General features: G+C 37.3%; 1 protein-coding gene and 1 long non-coding RNA gene across 21 annotated transcripts in view; one reads left to right on the top strand and one right to left on the bottom strand.

Annotated features, from left to right (window-relative positions):
* The window catches only part of LOC128263826 (uncharacterized), a 457572-nt gene that overhangs the window by 68690 nt on the left and 362387 nt on the right, over positions 1-26495 (top strand). The gene's annotated exons all lie outside the window — the stretch shown is intronic.
* Positions 11296-12142, bottom strand: LOC128263832 (uncharacterized). Its single transcript, XR_008268532.1, has 3 exons — positions 12113-12142; positions 11992-12055; positions 11296-11935 (listed from the first exon to the last, which is right to left on the bottom strand). It is a non-coding gene; the product is annotated as an uncharacterized LOC128263832 (long non-coding RNA).

The raw sequence follows: 26495 nt of genomic DNA on the forward strand, positions 1-26495 counted from the left end.
CGACTATAGCATATAGCTCCCATAGGAACAATCGGAAAAATAAATAAAAAAATTATAACTTTGGTGTTTTATAATTTTTTTTTAGTTCTTATAAAAAAAAAAATATAACTTTGGTTATATTATATCTTTGCTGCTTTTTAATTTTATTGTTTAGTTCTTCGACATATAGTAACGGTTAAATATTTTAGAATAACGGTTTAAATTTCATCAAAATCGGATGACAATATCATATAGCTCCAAAAGAAATAATAAAAATATATATATAAAATAACTATCTAATAATTGAGCTGCAAATCATCATAGCTTTAATGTTTTTAAACATATACGCAAGTAAATCATATTTTTAATGATTTAAAAAATATTTAATTATTGCAATAGCAGCAAGGGTATATGAAATTCGGCTTGCCAAAATTTGCCTTTTTTCTTGTTTATTTTTTTTTTTTAGTTCTTCGAGATATAGTAATGGTTAAATATTTCAGAATAACGGTTTAAATTTCATCAAATTCGGACGACTTAACTTAAAGCTCCCATAGAAACAATAAAAATACGAAAATTTTTTTTTTTTTTTAGAAATTATTTTTATTAATTAATGATTTGACAGTTTATAATTACGCTTTTAATTTTATTAAAATCGATAAACGATATCATATAGCTGCCATAAGAACTATTAAAAAAAACTTCAAATAAATTCAATGTAAACATACACGCAAGTCAATCATAATTTTAATGTTTTCAATAATATTTAATTTTTGCAGTAGCTGCAAGGGTATATGAATTTCGGGTTGCCGAAGTTTGCTTCCTTTTTTATTGTCGATAATTTTTGTAGGTCTGTGCAATGTTTTGGGGTAGTTTTTCCACCAGTTTGTCTATGATTTCTATAAAATTCTCTACCAAGGTGATATATTGCGTAGATTTGCATTCAATTTTTATTTTTTCGACTGTCATGATTAATTTAATTTAATTTATTATGATTGTATCCTAGCGCTACAAGTTTTTAAAATTAAATGCACTAGTCACTATAAATTTATAAATTGCTAACCTCACTTCTCGTTGTTCAACTGATTTAGACGAATGGGTCTAAGTGGACATGCACTCTTAGATTTTCCGGCCTTAATGCTTAATGCTCGTCTTGTTCTATACCTCGTAATGATTTTTCCTCCATGCTTGAGGTGCAGTGTAGATCGGCCACTTTCTTGTCTCTTTAATAGTACATATGTACGTAATCTTCGCTAAAAATGCGTTAGAATTTATTAGATGTCAATCAGCAAACCGAACTTAATGTACTTGCGGTGAGTCACACATGAATTTCAGCACTTTCAACTAGAAACGTCCTCATTCGTTTGCTGTTCTGTTCTCTTGAAGGATAGTGACGCTACCTGTTAAAGATTGGTCGTACCAAATACTCTATAATATACTAAGATGCGTAATGATCATATCGTGATGTAGTGGGCAAGGTACACGTCTATAAAAACGGCGCTGGTAAAAACGTGATTCCAGACAATATTTTTAATAACTATTATTCCTTTGTAGAGGCTATTATAGTTTTAGTCAGAAGTTTTCAACGCAGTGAAGAAGACATTTTCGACCCTGTAAAGTATATATATTCTTGATCAGCATCACTAGGAGAGTCAATATAGCGATGTCCGTCTGTCCGTCCATCTGTCCGTCCGTTAGTCACTCAGTTTTTAAGCTATCTGCATGAAACTTTCCCAAAAGTTGCCTGCCTGTTGTAGGTAGTACATAGGAACAATCTGGAAAACAAATTTTAAAAAACAATAATAACTTTGCTGTGTTTTTAATATTTTGTTTAGTTCATTTCAGAATTGCGGTTTAAATTTGAATCAAGTCGGACGACTATATCATATAGCTCCCATGGGAACAATCAAAATCTCACAAAAAAATAAGTTTAAAAAAAATGTTGCCCTCTCTATTCTTAACTTTTTTTTTCGTTTAGATATAGAAATGGATTATTAGTTCAGAATTACGCTTTTAACTTTATTGAAATGGGAAAACTATATCAAAAAGCTGCCATAGAAACGATCAAATAATACTGGCTTACAAATTTAAATCGATGAAATCCTCCAGAGATCAAATCTGGATTTTCAGGTGCAGATGGACCCCCGGATTGTATGGTACAATTTTTTTTAAAGTGTGAAATACGTTTTGCATAAAAAAGTAACATATATATATAAATGTTCCATCATAAGGTGATAAAGTGATCAAATTCTATATAAGAAAACCTGTCCTTATAACATGTATAGGAAAGTTGAAGCATAATCTATTTCTTGTAACGAGTACGTGGCTAGGGTGTTGTTGCATGACGGTAAGGACGCACGCGCGACGGTCCAGCTGCTCCTTGTCGGCTATATGGGGTGGTGATCTTGTCCTTCGTCACGAGCCAGTAAATTCTAAAATTTTATCGAATTTTCGCGTGCAGCGACAAGTGGTATGAGGTAGGAAGAATCATGTGAATCCGCGCCAGCACGAAGAGGGATAGTTGTTTTTATTCATAGAATTCCTAAAGTTCCTCGGGTGTTCTATAGGAACCAAATTTGCCCTCCCTGCCTTGGCCGTTCTCTACCGAAGACTCCCCATCATATTTTCGAACGGCCCCTTCTACTAACTCGGGTTCTACCGGGGACTCATCCTAGTCGAAGGCAAACAAAAAAATAACTTAGCCAATCATTATAAAATATATTTAAAACCTAATTAAAATTCTTAAAATTAGAGAACATATTGAAAAGATATTAAATGAGAACATAAATACAGGCAATACAATTGCATTATTAAATTAACCTTCGCAGTAAGATAGCATTACGAATTTAAAATCAAAAAAATATTGTTCGAGAGCGAGAATGCGGAAATGGCAGAAAATTGCAGTGATAAGCTCACGGCGAAATCAAATTGAGTGGTTTGTTTAACTTATTTCGAAATTCATCTCACTCAAAAATTTGAGAGACAAGAGAGATGGTAAATCCGCTCCCTTTTTTTTTTCTTTTTCTTCTCCTTTATTGATTATTCGAACTGCTAGGTTTTGTACGGTGGGACGCAAAGTAATTCACTTGATATATATATTTTACAAAGACATATTAATAAAACGTGATATCAGACTCACCAACATTCCGGAGATCCACCGACGAAAGCGCTTCCGTAGGTGAACCTAAGGCTGAAAATTCAAATTTCTTTATATATACACTGCAAGCCCACTGTGCAAAACAACAGTAAAATTTTTTTTCTTCTTTTCCGTTGCAGTTCTTTCCTTCTTTTTTAACACATTGGCTTGTTTGTCCACCGGAAAAAAAATTAAAATAAATTATGCCTAAAGCAATTCGTGCTTCTAGCTATTCATTATTAAAGCCTTTCTGGCCTTCTAACTATCACTGCACTTTCCTCTTCTTTTCCTTCTTTTTCTTACTCTTTCACTCTCACTGGCTTATTTCCCATAACCTAGACCACAAAAAAAGGAAAGAAAAAAAAACTTATAAAATAGCTTATAAACTATCCACTTTCAGCAAACTCCGACCGATCTTTGGCTTTCTGAACTGCCTTACATCCCGTGCGGCGACTTAACAATTATTCCATATTGTTATACGCCGAGTTAAATTGAATTTTCGTCCGACCGTGGACCGAAGCGTCTAACCTAGATCAGCGCGCCGAAAAACTGCCTGTCAAACTGAGCTTCGCTAAGTTACGCTCGCAGGCGGGAGATAACGAAGATGATGAAAAGGGAATATAAATATTATGTGTAATTTGGGCAGGTGTTACATCTCGAGTTCTTTTTGACTCTTTTGCCCTCTCTTTATCCTAACTCCGCTCCCAGCGACTTAGGCTGATTAAATAATTATCTCGGGGGACTCTTAGGCCTTTGAGACCCCTTATGCGGCGATAATTTCCCTCCCCCGTCGGCTGACTTCGCTCTTCTTTTGGGTGACTTGAGGAATTCTTCCCTCTACAGCAACGGCCGGATCCAATATCGGATACTAAGCGCCAAACCTAAATCAAAAATCACTTTTGGGTCTGCAATCTTCGCAACCATTACTTTTTCTTACCCGTAAACAGGATTTAGCGCTATATCTAATCCGGAAATTCTATCCGTCACTTTACACAAGGCCACTATAGAGAAATAATTTTCAAGCAAACTCTCACCAACTAAATAAGTACTAGACTTACAATTAAATTAAACCGCACTCGATGGCTGCCGAAAAGGGAAAGAAAGCCAGCAGCTCGTGGCTCTGGGCGGGAAGCTAAATTAGCCCCCCCATAGAATAACTCTCCGTTTTCCGGGATCATGACAATTGACTCTGTTGCCTCTTCGTCTCCGAAAATTCTTACCCCAATCGCGGCACCCAACTGACCACTAGATGGCGACACTTTCGGTTTTTGCCTCATAGATGGCACTGCCCATCGATTTACCTGCCACAAGCGTTACAAATTCCCCCCTCACAAGATCAGACTTGGGGGTGAAACACACAAGGCTGACCAAAACTGAGCTTGAGGCAGCTACATTACTGTTTCATATCCTTAGCATGATATCTACCCATTAATCGTCCCTGCAAGTCTTCCAGATCATAGTAAGCATTTCCCACCTTTTGGCGTACCCTGGCCTTAAGATACCTCGGACCCAATTTAGCATTATAGCCTGCTTGGAAGTTGCTTTGCCTGAAATTCTTTAGAAATACTTCTTGCCCAAGGTCATAGGAAACGTCCTTAGCCCGCAGATTATAAAGTCGCTCGTTTTTCTCATTTTGCTTCTTCATGACTTCGACAGCTCTATTCCGCACTAACTCTAAAGAATCTTCTCTAGAAAATAGCGCAGAACGATCATCCAGCAACCCCAAAGCTCTTAGCAGCTTGTATGTCGATCCGGAATTTATAAAATGCTGGCCAAATACCATATAATAGGGTGTCGTTCCCAGAGAAGAGTGTACCGCAGATCTTAATGCACAGCAAATGCTGCTCAGCTCTTCGTCCCAAATTTTCTGATCGGGCCTAACATATGATCGTATTGCGGCTATCACCGACCTATTTACTCGCTCCGATGCGTTCGCTTGTGGCGAATACACTGCCGTGAATGAATGCGTTACCCGGTGGTTCCGAAGAAATTTTTGAAACGCATCTGATTTAAACTGTGACCCATTATCCGAAATAACCGTTTCTGGCACTCCAAACGTATGGAACAGGTCAGTTTGCAGATATTTAATCACTACGTCCGCATTTAGTTTCTTGACTGCTTTTAAGAACACAAACTTCGAATAGTGGTCTAATACGATAAAAATGCCTATGTTCCCGCTTTTTGAACGTGGATATGGACCCAGGAAATCAACATATAACCTCTGAAAGAATCTTCCCGACTCTGATGGTACCCCTAGCAGAGGTCTCTGAACTGTATTAGGAGCCTTAGTCATCTTACACGTATCGCAAGACAGAACATGGGCCTTTACATCTTTTACCAGACCAGGCCAATAATAATATCTTCTAACACGCTCTAAAGTTTTATGTATCCCTCCGTGCGAAGCCATGGGATGATCATGAGCATTCTTTAAAACTTCCTGAACTAACCCCTTCGGGATCCATAACTTCCAAATAAACTCGTCGTGAAGTGAATCTCCTGTGGCATAATCCATTTTCTTGTACGCCAAACCATCGGTAACCTTTATATCTGGCAACTTTTCGATGTTCGCTTTTAGTCGGTCCACAAATTCCACATATTCGGGAGATTTAAATTCTGCCGATTCCAAATCCACTAACAATCCATGTCCAGCATCTAACGCAGCCATATTTTCCTCATTTACTCGAGACAGCGCATCCGGGACAACATTTAACTTTCCGCTGCGATGCTCAATTTTAAAATTGAATCCCTGCAGTTTCAGAGCCCATCTAGCTAAACGAGAATGTAAATCCGTTTGAGTCATAAGCCATTTAAGGGACGCATGGTCAGTAATAACTGTTAACTCATGACCCTCGATATATGCCCGGAATCGTTTAATGCAGACTAGTGCGGCCAGGCACTCCTGTTCACTAACTGAGTAACATTTTTGTGTTTTATTTAATTTTTTTGACACAAACTCTATCGGTTACTCATCACCCTCAGCTGTTTTCTGCACTAAAACTCCTCCGACACCAGTTTTACTAGCGTCGCACTGCACAAAAAATGGTTTATTGAAGTCTGGACTACGAAGAACTGGCGCCGAGCATAACATGTTTTTTAACTCTTCTTCCTTCCGCCGTTATGGCAAATTTCTGCTTCGGCTTTAACAAATCTGTTAATGGGGAAGCCACAGATGCAAAATTCTTAATAAATTTCCGATACCAGCCTACCATTCCCAAAAATCTTCGCAGACTTTTCAATGAATTTGGTAGCGGAAAGTTTGTCATGGCTGAGATCTTATCGGGATCCGTTCTTATTACACCCTCTCCCACAATATGACCCAAATATCTGACGGATCGCATGCAGAACTTGCTCTTTTCGACGTTAAGAGTCAACCCAGCCGCCTTTATATGCCCCGCAACTATCTCCAATACCATTAAATGCGACTCAAAACTATCTGAGACAACCAATAAGTCGTCCAGATAAACAAATACTTCGTTACGGAGTTCGGCAGGAATGACTTTGTCCATCAAGCGAGTCATAGTTTGTGAAGCGTTGGTCAGTCCGAACGGCATGACTTTATATTGATAAAGAGGCTTTCCAGGTATAGTAAACGCCGTCTTATCGCGAGATTGAGGATCGAGAGGCACTTGCCAGTAAGCATCTTTGAGGTCAAGGCTTGAAATATACATTGCTTTTGGGAGACGCCCTAAGATGCCATCTATTTGGGGAAGCGGGTACGCATCTTTTCTTGTTACTGCATTTACTTTTCTGCTGTCTAAGCAAAGGCGAATCTTCCCTGGTTTTTGGACCAACACAACCGGTGACGACCAAGCACTATCCGACTCTTCAATTACACCCAGCTTCAGCATACGATCTACCTCGGCATACAAAAGTTTTTCCACAGCCGGCGATACTGGAAAATGCCGCTGTTTTACTGGCCTAGCATCTCCAACATCAATCGAATGCGAGAGAATACTTGTCTTTCCCAACCCAGAAACGGAAAACGAGGGAAAGAAACTAACAACTTTTTGCAAATCTTCACTTTGTTTTTCCGTAAGACTATGAGTGTCAGACACAATTTCAGAGATCTGCATTTCTGTTGGCAATAAACCAAATTTAGTCCAAAAATCAATCCCTAAATATAAGTCTTGACTGAGAGTTGGAATTAGATGGAGATCCAACTCGTTTTCCTGATTGTTGTACTTTACTACAGTTTTTATTCGTCCAACGACTTCTTGCTTCGTTCCGTCGGCGGTGCATGCTGAAGTTATTCCACGCTTAAAAGTAATTTTACTTCTTATTATTTGTTGAGCCAGGTTTCCGCCTATAACACTAATAGCTGCCCCCGTATCCAATAACCCCATAACAATACGATCCAAAAGACCCACTTCGGCATAGGGACGCTTATCCTTCTCCTTATACCTAATCGTATTTATTGTTTTCAAAGCTGCCCAATACCCTCTCATTCGCTGTGCGTTTCTGGATTGAGACTTTTGATGTTTTAAACAACTATGTATTTTAGATGAATTTATTTGTAAATTTAATTTCTTCGACCAAAAAGATTTTTGAACAGAAGTTGGTGCTGAAGATTTGGGATTTTCTATTTCTACAGAAGTATTTTCAATGTCTATTGTTCTGCCTCGGAATTCGTCGGGCGGTGGCGTTGAACACACGGCTGCTGACGAGGCTGTGTGTTCCCCTTCGCGTTTTTTTGGCACTTACTACACGAAGGTTTGTAAGTGTTCGGCTTTCCACAACCATAGCAGAAAATCCTACGCTTCCCTTCACAGTCTTGGTAACGATGCCCTTCTTTGTGGCAATTCCAACAAATCAAAGCCAAAGCTCCCACTTCCACTTCGCTTTCGATGTCGGAAAATTCGGCGGCTTCATCTGGCAACGGATCTTCAAGCAGTTCAGCAACTTGCTTCCGGTAAGGAGCTGCCTTTGTATATGCATAATTCCGCCTCACATCCTTCAGAAAACTTTCCCTTCGCCTACAAATTTCTCTCAATTTCCCCACCGAATTAATTTGGATATGAAGGAGTTCATGTCGTATCTCAGGGCGCAAATTCCTAGCTAGTATTTCTGCCACGGACTTTTCCGAGAGCGGCACTTCTAACCCATCCGTTAATGAGACAATGGCATCATGAAAAGTATCAAAATTTTCCTTCTCTTTTTGTTTTCTATCCAGAATTGCTTCACGGATATCGACATCGGAGCGGGTATCCCTAAATTGTTTTCGAAGAGCTTGGCAGAGAGCTTTCCAATCGAGCCCCTCTCCATTGCAGGATTTATGATATCGCCAATAGAAATCGCGAGCTTTACCATCAAACAATAGGCTAGCATTGCCAGCTAAAATTTCAAACTTTGAATTTAGTGTTTGCTCTGTTAACGCCTCCACTCGATATATAAAATTGTCCACGCTTATGTTATCAAGACTGCCATTAAAACGAATTTTCCAACTATTTAATATTTGGCCCACCCTATCTGGTCTATAAATGGCATCGGATTCTATGCTGACAGGAGTAAATCTGGACTCACTCCGGAACTGATCAAAATTTTCGACTGGCTGTCTCTCTTGTTCCGTCCAGTTGGTGTTTGTGCTTGGATTTGGGGGTGCTAAGGGATTCCCGGGAACCAGTGCGGCAATATTAGCTTGTATAATCTGAGCCATTTGCTGAGAAAGTTGAGTGAGTAAATCATTTTTCATCCCCTGGACCGCTTGAGTCACTAAATTCCCTATGTCTACCTCAGCGCGATTTTCGCCGGTTTTCCCAGAGGGGGCTGGCGAATTGACAATCGTTTTACCACTCGGTGGGAGTTGAAAACAAATGATTCCGCAAATCGGACATTCTCTATGAGTCTTCGAATGACTAGTTATGCAAGTCTTATGGAAGTCATGACCGCATTTCGTTTTGTAAGTTGTGGAGATCGCCAAGTCTTTCTCGCACAATTTGCATTTAGACCCCGTTGGAGTCTCTACCTTATCGGCATCACTCATTGTTTGGCCTTTTTTTTTTTTTTCTGATCTTCAATCATGAGAAAAATTAGAGACCTAAAATCCTAAAAATATATGTTTTTAATTTACAGCTAAATGAACGAGTAAGTTAAAGTTACTAATTATATTCGGCTAAAATCCCTAAAATTTAATCATTCCTTCATTGCTTTTATTTTTTTCTCAACACCTGCGGTCAATGACCTTAACAAGCGGACCAGCTGATTTGTTTTATTTTTTTACGCTCAATTCTTAAAGACACTCAATTTCTAAAATCACTCAAGAGAAACTCGGGTCTAAGTCAGAAATGAGAGGAAAGGAACAAATAAACGAGAGAGTTCAAGTATTAAGTAAGCTTAAAAATTATAAGAAAAATCAAAAACACGATAGAAATATATAAACAGTTTGCCTTCAAACATAGGAGTTCTCCCTGCCAAACCCTTATCAGCAGTTTAACTCGGAATCCGTGAGTAAAAGAAGCTGAAAAAATAATATAATTGCTGCCTATGCAGGGCTACGTGGCTAGCCCTTCGACTATTGCCAACCTCAGATTCACTAAAACAACAACTATAAGAGAGCTGATCGGTTCTCTTCCAATTCTCTCTTGTTTTGCAATCTGGCCTACGTTTTCCGCTGTCAACCGTGGCCAGTCGACCTCTTTTTAAAAGATTTCGGCTGTCTATCCAATGCACCTGACAGACGCGATGGCGATTGCATGAAATTTGATAGATGGGTCCTCAGCGCCGGCCCATTATCCGTGGTCAGGTGAAAACTTATTGATAAGTTTACCACCTGCATGTCCAAGCGTCTAAATAACCCTTGCTTTAGGTCCCGAAAAAAGGTAAATAGAATAGATTTGCCCCACTCTTACTTTCAACATCAGCCGTGGCTAGTTGAACGCTTGCGTACAACATATTCAACTATATGTCCTATGCGCCTAATATCGAAATTAAGGTAAGACTAGAGACGAGATATTTGGCATGAGTACCGCAGCAACCGTGGCTGGGATGTAAGCACATCTTTCAACCCACTGTGATACTGCATTACCAACTAGATGAAAATTTAAGTTTTTTTTTCTTGTGTGAGCGGGATTCTTAGAGTAAAATTTTGTTTTTCATTTTTTTTTCACAACTAAAACCCTGATTTTTGGTCTACACTGTTGGGCGCCAGATAAATAGAATTATATTATTATTACTGTAACGAGTACGTGGCTAGGGTGTTGTTGCATGACGGTTCGGACGCACGCGCGACGGTCCAGCTGCTCCTTGTCGGCTATTTGGGGTGGTGATCTAGTCCTTCGTCACGAGCCAGTAAATTCTAAAATTTTATCGAATTTTCGCGTGCAGCGACAAGTGGTATGAGGTAGGAAGAATCATGTGAATCCGCGCCAGCACGAAGAGGGATAGTTGTTTTTATTCATAGAATTCCTAAAGTTCCTCGGGTGTTCTATAGGAACCAAATTTGCCCTCCCTGCCTTGGCCGTTCTTTACCGAAGACTCCCCATATTTTCGAACAGCCCCTTCTACTAACTCGGGTTCTACCGGGGACTCATCCTAGTCGAAGGCAAACAAAAAAATAACTTAGCCAATCATTATAAAGTATATTAAATGAGAACATAAATACAGGCAATACAATTGCATTATTAAATTAACCTTCGCAGTAAGATAGCATTACGAATTTAAAATTAAAAAAATATTGTTCGAGAGCGAGAATGCGGAAATGGCAGAAAATTGCAGTGATAAGCTCACGGCGAAATCAAATTGAGTGGTTTGTTTAACTTATTTCGCAATTCATCTCACTCAAAAATTTGAGAGACAAGAGAGATGGTAAATCCGCTCCCTTTTTTTTTTTTTTTCTTCTCCTTTATGGATTATTCGAACTGCTAGGTTTTGTACGGTGGGACGCAAAATAATTCACTTGATATATATATTTTACAAAGACATATTTATAAAACGTGATATCAGACTCACCAACATTCCGGAGATCCACCGACGAAAGCGCTTCCGTAGGTGCACCTAAGGCTGAAAATTCAAATTTCTTTATATATACACTGCAAGCCCACTGTGCAAAACAACAGTAAAATTTTTTTTCTTCTTTTCCGTTGCAGTTCTTTCCTTCTTTTTTAACACATTGGCTTGTTTGTCCACCGGAAAAAAAATTAAAATAAACTATGCCTAAAGCAATTCGTGCTTCTAGCTATTTATTATTAAAGCCTTTCTGGCCTTCTAACTATCACTGCACTTTCCTCTTCTTTTCCTTCTTTTTCTTACTCTTTCACTCTCACTGGCTTATTTCCCATAACCTAGACCACAAAAAAAAGGAAAGAAAAAAAAACTTATAAAATAGCTTATAAACTATCCACTTTCAGCAAACTCCGACCGATCTTTGCCTTTCTGAACTGCCTTACATCCCGTGCGGCGACTTAACAATTATTCCATATTGTTATACGCCGAGTTAAATTGAATTTTCGTCCGACCGTGGACCGAAGCGTCTAACCTAGATCAGCGCGCCGAAAAACTGCCTGTCAAACTGAGCTTCGCTAAGTTACGCTCGCAGGCGGGAGATAACGAAGATGATGAAGAGGGAATATAAATATTATGTGTAATTTGGGCAGGTGTTACATCTCGAGTTCTTTTTGACTCTTTTGCCCTCTCTTTATCCTAACTCCGCTCCCAGCGACTTAGGCTGATTAAATAATTATCTCGGGGGACTCTTAGGCCTTTGAGACCCCTTATGCGGCGATAATATTCCTCCCCCGTCGGCTGACTTCGCTCTTCTTTTGGGTGACTTGAGGAATTGTTCCCTCTACAGCAACGGCCGGATCCAATATCGGATACTAAGCGCCAAACCTAAATCAAAAATCACTTTTGGGTCTGCAATCTTCGCAACCATTACTTTTTCTTACCCGTAAACAGGATTTAGCGCTATATCTAATCCGGAAATTCTACCCGTCACTTTACACAAGGCCACTATAGAGAAATAATTTTCAAGCAAACTCTCACCAACTAAATAAGTACTAGACTTACAATTAAATTAAACCGCACTCGATGGCTGCCGAAAAGGGAAAGAAAGCCAGCAGCTCGTGACTCTGGGCGGGAAGCTAAATTAGCCCCCCCATAGAATAACTCTCCGTTTTCCGGGATCATGACAATTGACTCTGTTGCTTCTTCGTCTCCGAAAATTCTTACCCCAATCGCGGCACCCAACTGACCAATAGATGGCGACACTTTCGGTTTTTGCCTCATAGATGGCACTGCCCATCGATTTACCTGCCACAAGCATTACATTCTAGTGAAGTAACCTATCGATGACCAAAATCGGTTAAGCAGAACTGGAGATAAAAAAAAGGTTATCTGCACAGGAAAATCAGGGTTTGATCTCTGGAGGATTTCATCGATTTAAATTTGTAAACCAGTGTAATTTAGCTGAAAATTATCATAGCTTCAATTTTATTAAGCAAATAGGCATATAAATCGAAATGTAGATGTTTTATAGAATATTTCGAATTTGCAATAGCTGCAAGGCTATATAGAGCTTGTTTCTAATAAACTTGTATACCATTTTTCCAATACATTTTTAAAATTTTTAATCAGTCTTATTGTTGTTGAACGTTGATGCAAACACTACAAACAAGTGGTCCAACGAAACCAAACACGCGCGGGCCCTATTGGCCTAGTGGGCAGTTATCGAGTTCGCGAAAACACAAATGACCTAATATAGAGACAAAAAACTAAAACTAAGTACGGTGCAAATATGTTAAAATTATAGTTTTTAAGGGATAGAAGTTGAAATGCTAATTTGATTAGATAAATTATTACAATTACTTCAAAGAACACGAAAGGGTTCATGCAGGCCAAAATTTGAGGTAAATCTTGGCAAGTTAAGAGGATGGTAAGAGGATGCGGGTTGGTTAGTACTGACACAATACGATCAACGTGAACTTAATATTGGAGACTCCAAACGGGAGCGCAATATTCTAAATTAGGACGGACAAGGGAAGTAAATAATAATTTAGTTGCATAAGGATCGTGAAATTCTTTTGACCATCGCTTAATAAACCGAATACAACTCACAGCATTGTTAACAGTAGACTTTATGTGACAGTCAAATTTTAATTTTGGGTCAAGAAGAACTAATCGCTAACCGAATATATATGTAAGAAAATAGCTTATAAATGAAGGCGTACCCCTAAACAACAGATTTAACAAGAAAGGCAAGCCGAAGTTTATATACCCTTCCAGCTATTGCAAAAATTAAATATTCTTGAAAACATTAAAATTATCTTTTACTTGCGTATATATTTAAAAACTTTGAAGATATGATGATTTGGAGCTTAATTACTCGATAGTTCCTATGGCAGCAATATGATATCGTTTTCCGATTTGAATAAAATAAAAATGCGTAATTCCAAACTGTCAAATTATTAATAAATCAAAAAGAATCTAAAACAAAAATTACAAAATAAAAAAGTTACATTTAAAAAAAAATTTTTTTTGATATATTTTTATTGTTTCTATGGAAGCTATATGATATAGTCGGCCGATTTTGATAAAATTTAAACCGTAATTCTAAACTTTTTAACCATTACTATATGTCGAAAAACTACAAAAAAAATTAAAAAACAGCAAAGTTATAATTTTTATACCCTTGCAGAGGGTATTATAATTTCAGTCAGAAGTTTGCAACGCATTGAAGGAGACATCTCCGACCATATAAAGTATATATATTCTTGATCAGAATCACTAGGAGAGTCGATCTAGCCATGTCCGTCTGTCCGTCCGTTTCTACGTAAACTTGTCTCTCAGTCTTAAAGCTATCTGCATGAAACTTTCCCAAAAGTTGCCTTTCTATTGCACGTAGCATATAAGTCGGAACGAGCCGGATCGGACGACTATAGCATGTAGCTCCCATAAGAACAATCGCGTTGTGTACTATATAAGGTTTCAGCTGTGCCTTTGTTTCGGAATGATAAATACCGGAGAATATGGCACAAGCAGGTAATAATAAACTCCAGAAAGACACCTAACAGAATCTAGAAGTGGCCATTAGTCAGAAAAAGAAGAAATTATTTGCCTAAGTAGGAACACCTAGGTCCACATTTCTGATGACCCGGAAGCAAAGCCACCGGTATAAAAGGCCAAAATTTCTTGACAAAAGGCAGTCCCAGCCACAGTCTTATAGCCGGATTCCATTGGCGCATTAAAACGAGAGCGCACGCAGTAAATTCTGGTCGTAGTACCACAATGCATTACTGCTGGATCTCTTGCAGGAAAATACTCCCACATATACGGGGATCCTTGCCCTTTTTAGAAACTGTGGTGGTCTCATTTGCAAACCCGTCACACAACACCATCAGCTCACCTTCCAAGTGGGAAAATGACTGGTCGCTAACTCACACATATTCATGATTTTTAATTCATTTCGTTTTTTTTTTGCAAAAATTCAAAAGTAAGCAGGCACATTTAAAATGAGCACTAATGCGGCAATGGAATCAGGCTATTAATTGGTTCAGGAGTAAGGGGGGTGAAATGAATGGAATATTTTTTTTATGCTGATCAGGTCAGTACAAAAAGTTTGTTCTTCGACTTTTTGAAAAACTTGATTATTTAGCGGGAAATCGTTAAAAGATATATGTCATTAAAAGGGCATTGTCAAATGCTAATCATGTCTTAACATAATTGGTCTAAATAAAATAGTTTACAAAATATTAAATTTTTATAATTTTTTGGTACTTTTTTGAAAATTTATAAAAATTTTTAGAGCCGATTTTTGTTTAACTTTTTACGTTTACAGCTTTTGAGATTTTTCAAGGGATTGAGATATTTTCCGTTTGATTGTTCGTGCCATCTTTTTTGACTTCCAAAGCGAACGGTCGTGTTTTTTTTTGTGCGCTCCGAACTTTTATTGTTTTTGTATTAACTCATCATTGGGAAATATCAAAATTTATACTAACCGGCCAGTTAATTTATAAGCTTTAATATCTTTGTTAGCCCCGCGAGTGTAGTGAATTATATTAACAATTTCTTTAAATGTGTGTTCTCTTTTCTGTGTTATTGTGGTTTTTACAGTTTCTATTTTGTGCTTTGTCCGTCCAGGCCGTAATGTTGTTTTTACACTTCCGCTCTCTTGATCTACCGCTCTCCTGAACTCCCGCTCTCTTTTTCTCTTCTCTCTCGAAAGTTCTAAGCGTGCAGTTTCTGCAATACCATTCCCTGGTATAGTGGTCGTCCAATTTGATATAAATATACAAAATATGACTAAAAATGTTCCGTGTTTTTGCAAGAAATGCAGTCTGATGGTCAGGACTAACCAGTCAAATAGGGTGCACACTTAGTGCAGCTGGTGGTGGGCAGCCAAGGGGTACAACCCGCAGCCATCAGCAAGCGATCAGCAAAACGCTCCCGCGGATCTGCAGCCAGTCGATGAATGAAATAAACAACATAAAATTTGTTTTAAATTAAGAATGTCCCAGATCAGAGCTCAAAGAAAAATCTGAAAAGTCTGTTAAACGAATCCACTGCTTTTGCAAGACTGACTTTGACCGCTTAAGGGGGTAATCTGGTCTAGAAGACTGAATTTAAGGAATTTTTACAAGTTAGATAAAAAAGAAATTAAAAACATTTTCAATTTAGTTTTTTATATGGTTTTATTGACATCTTAAAAATCCAAAAAAAATAAAAATAAAAAAAAACACACGAGATTCAGGTCTGTGGATCCTGATTGACATGATTGTAGAGATCGGAAAAAAAATCAAACAAATTCTTCATTTGTAAAGATGCTGTTATCGGGTTAACCATATTAAAAAAAAATAATTTAAATAACTAAAACGGCGTCGACTTGAAAACAAAAATGTTTTTAACCAATTTTTTTGATTTCTTCTAATATATTAAAACTGCTTCAAGTCCGAGGCAGACGCGATAGAGGGTTGTATAACCAAGCTATGTCCCAAAATCGTTCGAAAGAACTTAAAATATCATATCAATCACCTAAACAAATTAGTTTCGAGAAAAACGCTTTGAAAGTTTAGGTAACATTTGTAATGATTCGTACGCCACGTCATTTTATGATCATATTTTTAAGTCTTAACATTCAAGATAAGCAAATAAAAAAAATAGATTTTTTCAAATTTTTAGACCACAATACTCCCTTAAATACATGGGAAGCCACCTTGGCCCACTATTTTGTAAGCGGATGACATTAAGTTACGGCTGCAATATTGAGATATTTTACGCAGTTCAGACTTACCATCGGATCTTTACGCCTTTCAAATATGGTATTGTGAAAATCTATTGAACCTAAATAGCGCTAAATGCAAAAAATTACATATTTTTCTGAACACATTTCATCCATGGTGAATAAAGCCGGGGGAGTGCTTGGATTTATTAAATGTCACAAAGACCTTATTTATTTCATTAGTTCGTGCAATCCTGGATTATTACTTATCAGTTTGGAGTCCCCAAAGTGGTGTGCATATAGACTGTGCAAAAAAGCTTTTAAATATTTTCTCTACGGGGCCTTAACTGGGATGCAAACCTAGTTTTACCATCTTACTCTAATAGACTTTTCCTAATTAATTTACCATCTTTATCCAACCGTAGAAAGATGCTTGGTTTTACATTGTCAACTTATTCAGGGGGATGTAGAGAGTACCGAACTACTGGACCGCCTACATTTCTCAGTGCCAATTCGTATCACTATGAACTATTATATGCATGAACCCTTTTAGAGTACTATGTATTGAGTCTTTAGCAATTTTTTAAGCATAATGTTCTTTTACTGCACCTTTTCTTTCACCTCCTGCGATCTCGTTTTTACGCCCCAAAGGAAAGAGGTCTCCGCGCGTAACAAGCATTGCTTGGTGTCGTAAGGGCCTCTTGTTTGTACTGATCATAATGCAACAACGTCTGAATATAAAACAAATTTTTTCTGCAAGTATTTTTTTGAAAGTTATTAAGCAACGAAAACGGCGGTTACTTTTCTCAGTTTGGAGGAGTTAACACTGCTTAGGCAAGAGTTTCCTCCGAAAAGTATCCACCACCGATTTGTTGAGGAAAATGTTTTAAAAATTTGGAAGAAACATTTTCATTAAATAGTTCTTAACCCTAATTTAAGCAAACTTATTTGAAATTAGATACTTTGCAAAAAAATAAGCAAGATGTAAGCAAATATCTTAAAAACAACGAAGCTATTCAAATTGTATATCCTTACAAATGGTATTTTAATTTCAGTCAGAATGACACATTCCCGACACTAACAGCATCATCGGAGAGTTAATCTAGCCATGTCCGATTGTTTGTGTACTAGCTTACCAGTTTTAACACTATTAGTAGAAGTTGAAACGAGCCAAATCGGACGACTATATCATACAGCTCCTATGGGAACAATCGGGAAAATATTTGAAAAAACAAGAAAGGAAGCAAACTTCGGCAAGCCAAAGTTAATATACCCTTGGAGCTATTAAATATTCTTGAAGACATTAAAATTATGATTTACTTGCGTGTATTCTGAAATGTCAAATTATAAATAAGTCAAAAAGAATTAAAATATAAAAATAAAAAAATAGAAAAGTTACATTTAAAAAAAAAATTGTTTATATATTTTTATTGTTTCCATGGGAGCTATATATAGTCGTCCAATTTTAATGAAATTTAAACCATAATTCTGAAATATTTAGCAAAAACTATATGTGGAAAAACTAAAAAAAAAAAAATTAAAAAACAACAAAGCTATAATTTTTTTTATATTTTTTTCCCCGATTGTTCCTATGGGAGCTATATGATATTCGTCCGATTTTGATGAAATTTAAACTGTTATTCTGAAGTATTAAACCATTACTATATGTCGAAGAACTAAAAAAAAATTTTAAAACAACAAAGTTATAATTTTTTTTTTTTTTTTTTTCCGATTGTTCCTATGGGAGCTATATGCTAAAGTCGTCCGATCCGGCTCGTTCCGACTTATGTTTTACCTGCAATAGAAAGACAACTTTTGGGAAAGTTTCATACAGATAGCTTAAAAGCTGGGAGACTAGTTTGCGTAGAAACGGACGGACAGACGGACGGACAGACGAACGGACTGACGAACGGACGGACGGACAGACAGACGGACGGAAAAAGAAGAGAATGGTTAACAGAATCAAAAACCTTACTAAAATCTGTATATATAACATCAGTCTGCATATTAGTATTGAATCCTTTAACTATAATTGATATCAATTCAAGTAGTAGTAAGTTCGCTTAACAAAATCATGTTGATAAGGTGATATTAGTGATTAGTGATATTAGTGAGGAACACAAATGTTGCAAATGAAAAGTAATAATGCGCTCAAATGCTTTAGGTATTGCAGACAATTTAGGAATACCTCTATTATTGTGAACATCCGACTTTGCTGCCTTTTTATGGAGTGGAATAATAAAAGAATCTTTTCAAATAGTTGGAATAACTGATGTTGAGGTAGACAATTGAAACAGTTTAAGAATCGGTTTGCAAATTGTTGAGGCACAAAACTTAAGCACGCACCCAGAAAGCCCGTCAGGCTTCAGGTATTACATAGGTTCAAAAACATATAATAGCGTTGACTGTTAAGAACACTATCAAATGTTTCAAAAAATCAGATGGCTTGCTCGACCTTTTGTACTTTTTGTAAGTGTTTGTTTTTAAATTTTTAAGTCTTTGAAGCTTTTGTGTAAACCACGGAGTTTTGTTATGTTTTGGAGGAAGACTTCAGGAACGCATTCATTAAAAAACGTATTTAAAACTCTATAGAATAATTCAGTGGCACTTTCCATCAGATGCAATTGTACAATTGTCCAGTTGTATTCGGAAATCAAGTAGTGGAGCTTATTAAAGTCGCATTTACGGAAGCATTTCGTTTTAGTTTCACAAAATAAATGGGAATAGGTATTAGGACTAGAGTTAAAAATTAAACAAAAAAATTAGTCGAAGGAATTTTAATAAAATTAAAAGCGTAATTCTGGACTTTCAAATTATTAATTAATCAAAAAGAATTAAAAAAAAATTACAAAATAAAAAAGGTAATTTTTGTTTAATTTTTGTTTTTTAAATATTTTTATTGTCCCTATGGGAGCTTTATGTTATAGTCCTCCGATTTTGATGAAATTTAAACCATAATTCTGAAATATTTAACAACTACTATATGTCGAAAAACTAAAAAAAAAAATTAAAAAACAGCAAAGCTAAAATTATTTTTTTTACCGATTGTTCCTATGGGAGCTATATGATATGGTCGTCCGATTTTGATGAAAATTAAACCGTAATTCTGAAATATTTAACCATTACTAAATGTGGAAGAACTAATAAAATAAATTAAACAAGAAAGGAAGCAGACTTCAACAAGCCGAAGTTCATATACCCTTGCAGCTATTAAATATTCATGAAGACATTCAAATTATGATTTACTTGCGTGTATATTTAAAAGCATTGAAGCTATGATAATTTGCAGCTCAATTACTTGAGTTTCTATGGAAGCTATATGAAATCGTTTTCCGATTTCAAAAATTATTAAAAGCACAATTCTGAACTGTCAAATAATTAAATAATTAAAAAGAATTTCTTAAAAAAATTACAAATTAAAATAGTAAAATTTAAAAAAAAAGGTTTTTTTAATGAATTTATTGTTTCTATGGGAGCTTAATATTATAGTCTTCCGATTTTGATGAAAAATCTGCAATATGTCGAAGAACTAAAAAAATAAATTAGAAAACAGCAAAGTTATAAATTTTTTCATTTATTTTTCCGATTGTTTCTATGGGAGCTGTACGCTAAAGTCGTCCGATTTTGATGAAATTTAAACAGTAATTCTGAAATATTTAACCATTACTTTATGTCGAAGAACTAAAAGAAAAATTGAAAAACAGCATAGTTATAATAATTTTTTATTTTTTTTGTTCCTATGGGAGTTATGCTTTAGTCGTCCGATCCGGCTCGTTCCGACTCATATACTACCTGCAAAAGAAATACAACTTTTGGGAAAGTTTCATGCAGATAGCTTTAAAACTGAGAGACTAGTTTGCGTAGAAACGGACAGACGGACATGGCTAGATCGACTCGCCTAGTGATGCTGATCAAGAATATATATTATTTATAGGGTCGGAAACATCTCCTTCACTGCGTTGCAAACTTCTGACTGAAATTATAATTCCCTCTGCAAGGGTATAAAAATAATAATTTGACAGTTTTTCAAGTGATTTGAATGTTCTTCGATAAAAAGTAATGGTTTATTAAAATCTAAACACGATATCAAATAGCTGCTTGTAAGACATAAAAGTATCATAATCAAAACATTGTTGTTTTAAAAACTTTTTAATTTTTGAATAGTGCCAAGGGTATATAAACTTGGACTGGCCGCAGTTTGCTTTCTTTGTTGCAATGGAAACATTAAAAAAGTGTATTTATTTAGTCGATTATATATTTTATATTGTAAGTGCGATCGTCATGACTTTTTTACATTAAGAGGTTAAGAGGTGTTTTTGTTTGATAAGATACAAACAATAAAATAAACGTTCGTATGTAATTTGAAATGCGCCGAGAAACAATTACTGACACCGCCACAGTCACCGTCGAACGCTGCGTGTGCCGTTCCTAGCTTCCCCGCTCATTCGTCTTGCAGAAATGCGTATACATTTTTTGTGAACAATAACGAATACAAAACCCCGTAAAAATATATTCAATAACTTCAATTTAATCCAATGACAATTGATAAATTTGTAGGTGGCACAATTACGTGTTGTTGATTCAGTGGTCTCAGCAAAAGTGAGTTTATTCTTTTTCAAGTTATGCATTCTTGCATTATCTCACAAGAGTCGAACTTAAGCCGATCGTGAGAGTAAAAGAGACATATATATAACTTAACTTAGAGTATGTATGTATAAAATGATCCTTGGTACTTAAGTGTAGGTGTGTATGTACATGTGTGTATGACTGCTTGCTAAAATTCGGCCATCCTGAACGGAAAGTTCCTGAAGTCTAATAGTTAGAACTTATATTCGATACTGCCCAAACTGCCTTGTAAATAAGTGTGGACTGTTCAAAACCTTCAACGTCGTCCAAGACATATCTATCATTACGTAGTACTTTAGTTACTCTATAAGGACCTTGGTATTAGTTTTTTCGGCGCTCCTATGTGAGAGTCGAAATTTTTAATCATTACTAAATTCTCTTGCTCTTATCTGTGAGACTGTTTTTACAGTCTGTTATTAAACAAAACATGTCTTTCCATTTCGCTTGGTACATAAAATAAATGAGCTTCCTTATCCTTTTTCGTGTAAACTATTCCATTACGCATTTCATCATCTTTGAAGAACTCATTTCATCATCTTTGAGTTCTTCTCGTTGCAACTATTAAACAATGCTTTTGATTTCCTTATCTCTACTCTGACAAAAACTAAGTTTTCTTCAAATGAGTTAGAATCTATCGTAAGTATGTGTGTGTTTCTACTCAGTGCATCAACGTGTTGCATGTGCTTTCCAGCTCTATATTCTTGGCTATAGTCGTAATCCTGAAGAAATAGCGCCCACCTTGATATCCTCAGGCATAGTTCTTTTTTGTTCAACGCTATGATAAATGCACTATCTTCCCTGAAGATAAATCCTAAACCGTTGTAAGAAGTAAACTACTGCGAGAGTTTCTAGTTCGAAACTATGGTATTTCGCATTCACATCAACACCGGCCGAAATTTATTATCTTTGAATTGATCCGAAACCTAAGGCGCTAGCATCACAATGTAAATATGTCGGAGCTGTCGGATTATACAATGCCAAAATAGGAGCTTCTTAAAGATTTATTTTTAACATGTCGGAGCAATCTAGCTCTGTCCCACCAAAATCAAATTTCCTATCCTTGCCTAGCAGATCGAATAATGGCTTTGCTTTTGTTGAAAAAGCAGGAAAATAGGAACACAGTCCTAGAAAGCTCTGAACTTCATGCGTTTTTGTGGGTACAGGAAAATCTCTTACCGCTTGCAACCCTTTCGAAACAGGTTTAATACCCATTCCTTATGTATGTATGCTAAATACTTAATATCACTTTGAAGAAATTCACACTTGTGTAATCTTAGTTCAAGTTTGTTGTCTACCAATCGCTTAAACTCTTCAGTTAATATTTCTAAACGACTCGTAATATCTTTCGTTGCTATCAAAATGTCGTCCATGTAAATAAGAACATTGTCGTCTCTTACCAAATCGTCAGAAATTTTATTTAAAAATCTTTGGAACACCGCAGGAGCGTTTCGTAATCCTGTTGGCCCATTCGCGTTGTGATGGCGGTAAATTTAACTAAATCTTCATGCATATGCACGTGGAAAAACCTGTTTTTGAGATTTAACTTGGTAAAAAGGATTTCTTATGAAAGTTTATCAATTAGGTTGACTATTAAGGGATATTTTGACATATTTTTGTTAAGTGTTCGATAGTCTACGCACATTCTTAACTATCCAACTAACTATTACTATTGGTGAAGCATATTCTGACTCGCTTAACCGTATGATACCGTTTTTAACATAATCATCTAACAAATCCTGAACTTGACCTTTTTCTACGTATGGCAATCGCCTTGGAGGGTAATTAAACGATTTTGTCTTGTCAAAATTTAGTTTCATTTCCCATTTAATTAGAGGCCGTTTCGCTTTTATATAATATTTATCAAAAATGTTTAAAAGACTCTTCTTTAAACTAAACTCGCACTTTCCACTTTTATTTAACTGGTTGCACCCAGTTGAATGGTGTATTTAATTGACAATATTTCATACATGAATTGCTTGCTTCAATTATACTTGACTCTGCCGTATCATTTAAACCACTTAAGGTGCGTCAAATTTCATTACATTGCTCATTGCTCTCCAATTCAATTTTAATTTTACTCTTAAATTTTTTAGTTTTATCTATCCTGCTCATTTTTAACATTTTTATCAACCGTGTGAACGTTTTTAATACAACTCTCAAATTTAAATTTATTAATCCTATGATTAGATTTATAATATTCCATCTTCGCATCATTCGATTAATCATTTTCAGTAATCCTATCATTTGAGCAATCATTTTCAATATTTCTGTCTTTGAGGAATCATTATCAAAATTTCTATCATTTAAGCAATCATTTTCAATATTTCTATTATTTGAGCAATCATTTTCAATATTTCTATCATTTGAGCAATCGTTATTCAATCCGATCTTAAAGTTACATGTGTTCATAAAATCTCTTTCTAGAACAGCGCAATGTGCCGTTGATTTGTTCGCCAAAACCAGTAATTTAAAATTAAACTTTTCTTATTCATCAAAACAGCGCATGACAAATTTCCATATATGTATAGGGTATTATAAATTCAGTCAGAAGTTTGCACCGCAGTGAAGGAGGCATCCCCGACCATATAAAGTATATATATTCTTGATCAGCATCACTAGGCAGGTCGATCTAGCCATGTCCGTCTGTCCGTCCGTCTGTCCGTCCGTTTATACGCAAACTAGACTCTCAGTTTTAAAGCTATCTGCATGAAACTTTCCCACAAGTTGTCTTTCTATTGCAGGTAGTATATAAGTCGGAACGAGCCGGATCGGACGACTATAGCATATAGCTCCCATAGGAACAATCGGAAAAAAAAAATTTTAAAAAATTATAACTTTGCTGTTTTTTAATTTTTTTTTATTGCTTCGACAAATAGTAATGGTTAAATATTTTAGAATTACGGTTTAAATTTCATCAAAATCGGACGACTACATCATATAGCTCCCATAGGAACAATCGGAAAAATAAATAAAAAAAATTATAACTTTGATGTTTTTTATTTTTTTTTTAGTTCTTCGACGTATAATAATGGTTAAATATTTCAGAGTTACGGTTTAAATTTCATCAAAATCAGACGACTATATCATATAGCTCCCATGGAAACAATAAAAATAATAAAATTGTTTTTAAATGTATTATTTTTCTTTTTGACTTATTAATAATTTGATAGTTCAGAATTACGCTTTTAATTTTATTAAAATCGGAAAACGATATCATATAATTGCCATAGGAACTTTCGAATAATTAAGCTGCAAATCATCATATCTTTAATATATATATATACGCAATTAATTGATAATTTTAATTTTTTCAAGAACATTTAATTTTTGCAATAGCTGCAAGGGTATATAAACTTCGGCTTGCCGAAGTTTGCTTCCTTTCTTGTTAAGATTATTTTCACTCACTTTAATGGATTGCTCAAACTAGGTCCATTCCCGGCACCCACATTGGGGCGGTATTAACTGGCGTTTTGTTGTTGGCAGCACCGAAGAAGAAGATGATGTACCAGATCTGGCATCCTCGGCGACGACATTTTCAAAATCCAATGGGACAGCACTGATGTTTTTTTATTGTGGCCACGTTGTTCTGACCTTGTGGAAAATCGTTTGTTAAAGATGCGGTCAGCCGTTAGTGTTAGCGGCTGACGCCGACAAACTTCTATTTTCAGCAACTCATTTTCCAATTTGAGTAATTGCAACTGACGGTTCTGGGGTTTGGGGTTCGGCATTTATTTTGACCAGTAACTTTTTGTGTTTAAACCTGAACAGGTACGCCTTCAAGCAACCGTGCCTGTTGATCATCTGCGCAGTGTAGACATCCACCTATCCGTGCCTTCTTTTTAGTCAAGGAGCTATGCTGGGGATCAGCCTGTGTGTCCATTGTCCGGTTCTCGCGTTGTACGATGGTCCTGGTCCGCTGAATCCTGTCTCCCGTTATTCCAGTCCTTCGCTTCGATAGAAAGCCGACCGGAATTGTTCCCGCAAGTACTAGTGCAGCTGTGCTGACGCTTTGGCTGCTGCATAGTCCAAGAGGTGCTTGTAGGCCAGACTGTGGTCAATCAGAACCCCAAGGTACTTGATCGCTAGACTGGACTCGGTCATTTCTGTGCCGGTTTGGAACCGTACCTTCTCGACGACTTTCCTTCTGCTTATGAGCACCGCCTCCGTTTTTTGCTCCGCCAGTGTAAGCCCAGCTCATCAGCATGTTGATTAACCTGCTGCATTCCTCCGCTAAGACGTCTAGCTTTTTTGTCACCGTTAACAATTGTCCGCAAAGCCCACTACCGTGCAGCCATCGGGTAGATTCAGCCTAAGGATCCCGTCATACATGACGTTCCATAGGATAGGACCGACTACCGAGCCTTGGGGTACTCCCTCGGTCACCTGGTGATCCAGCGTAACAGCTGTAGATGAGCTGAAATAGTCGGCTACCACTTGAACCAGGTAGTCCGTAAACCCCATGCGCTGGAGTGCGCGAAGCACAAGTCTTCAGTTGGCCGTGTTAAAGCTTCGGTTTTTCCGGAAGCCGTATTGGTGGATAGATAGTGCGTCTTCGAACTCCTTCTCCAGGCGGTTGCAGATGATGCGCTCGAATATTTTCCCCATTGTATTGAACAAACATACATACATCTGTAGGATGATGGGTCTTCATTTTGCTTCCCTGGCGGTATAGGCACGAGTCTTTGCCGGTTCCAGCCCGTGGGAAAAAACGCGTTCGCAGAGGCACTTGTTCTACATCTACACGAAGAGGCTCGTGTCGGATGCAATATGACATGCAGTGCAGCTCTGGGAGTTCCATTTGGACCATCCGCGTCGCTGGTGTCCACGCGGGGTGGTACTAGTGGGGGCTGCGCGGGGAGCAGGGTGGACATTATTGTGCCTAGCTGTACCGGGCAAGTTGGGGTCGGCCGCCTGTTTAGATTTCCAATGACCATCCTGTAAGCTGACCCAAATGGTTCGGAGTCCGCCGCATCGCACAGTTCCTGGAAGCACCTGGCCTTGCTTGCTTTTATGGCATCCTTCAGTGCCTTTTCCTTTGCCCTGAAGTGAGTATCACTTAGCTCCGGGTAAGGCGACCTCTGCATCTCTGGCTTCTGCGCCTGGCAGACTCTCTCCTGGCCGTGCCTATATCCTGGCCGCCTTGCATTCCCACCTCTCGATGCCGTTTCCATCGCTAAATCGCACACTTCGCCGCTGCCCATGCAGTAGACCATGCGTATAAGTCCCCTGCGATCAGGACAGAGGATCTTCCACGCGCCTCCTGGTCGACTTCGTGCACTATGTCCCTGAAGACGTCTATATGTACGCTCGGGGCTATGTAGCAGCTGTATATGGTGGCACCCTGGATCTTTGCCCTGGCGTAGCCCGTCCTGGACGCCACTTTCGTCATGGGTCCCGGGTGCTGCCTACAACTTCATATGGCTGTGCCAGCATCAGTGCTTTGTTGCCAGACACCTTCTTGTTTTGCCTTATACGGCTCGCTGATAATCCAATATCTATGCGATGGTCGATCACCCTCTGTGAGGTCGTGTGCTGCTCTGCAGTGGTTCACGTTAAACTGGAACTTAACCATTCTGCAGTATGTTCATGGCCTTTAAGTGTAGGTGCGTA

Source organism: Drosophila gunungcola, unplaced genomic scaffold (assembly GCF_025200985.1).
Source record: "Drosophila gunungcola strain Sukarami unplaced genomic scaffold, Dgunungcola_SK_2 000019F, whole genome shotgun sequence".
Classification (NCBI taxonomy): domain Eukaryota; kingdom Metazoa; phylum Arthropoda; class Insecta; order Diptera; family Drosophilidae; genus Drosophila; species Drosophila gunungcola.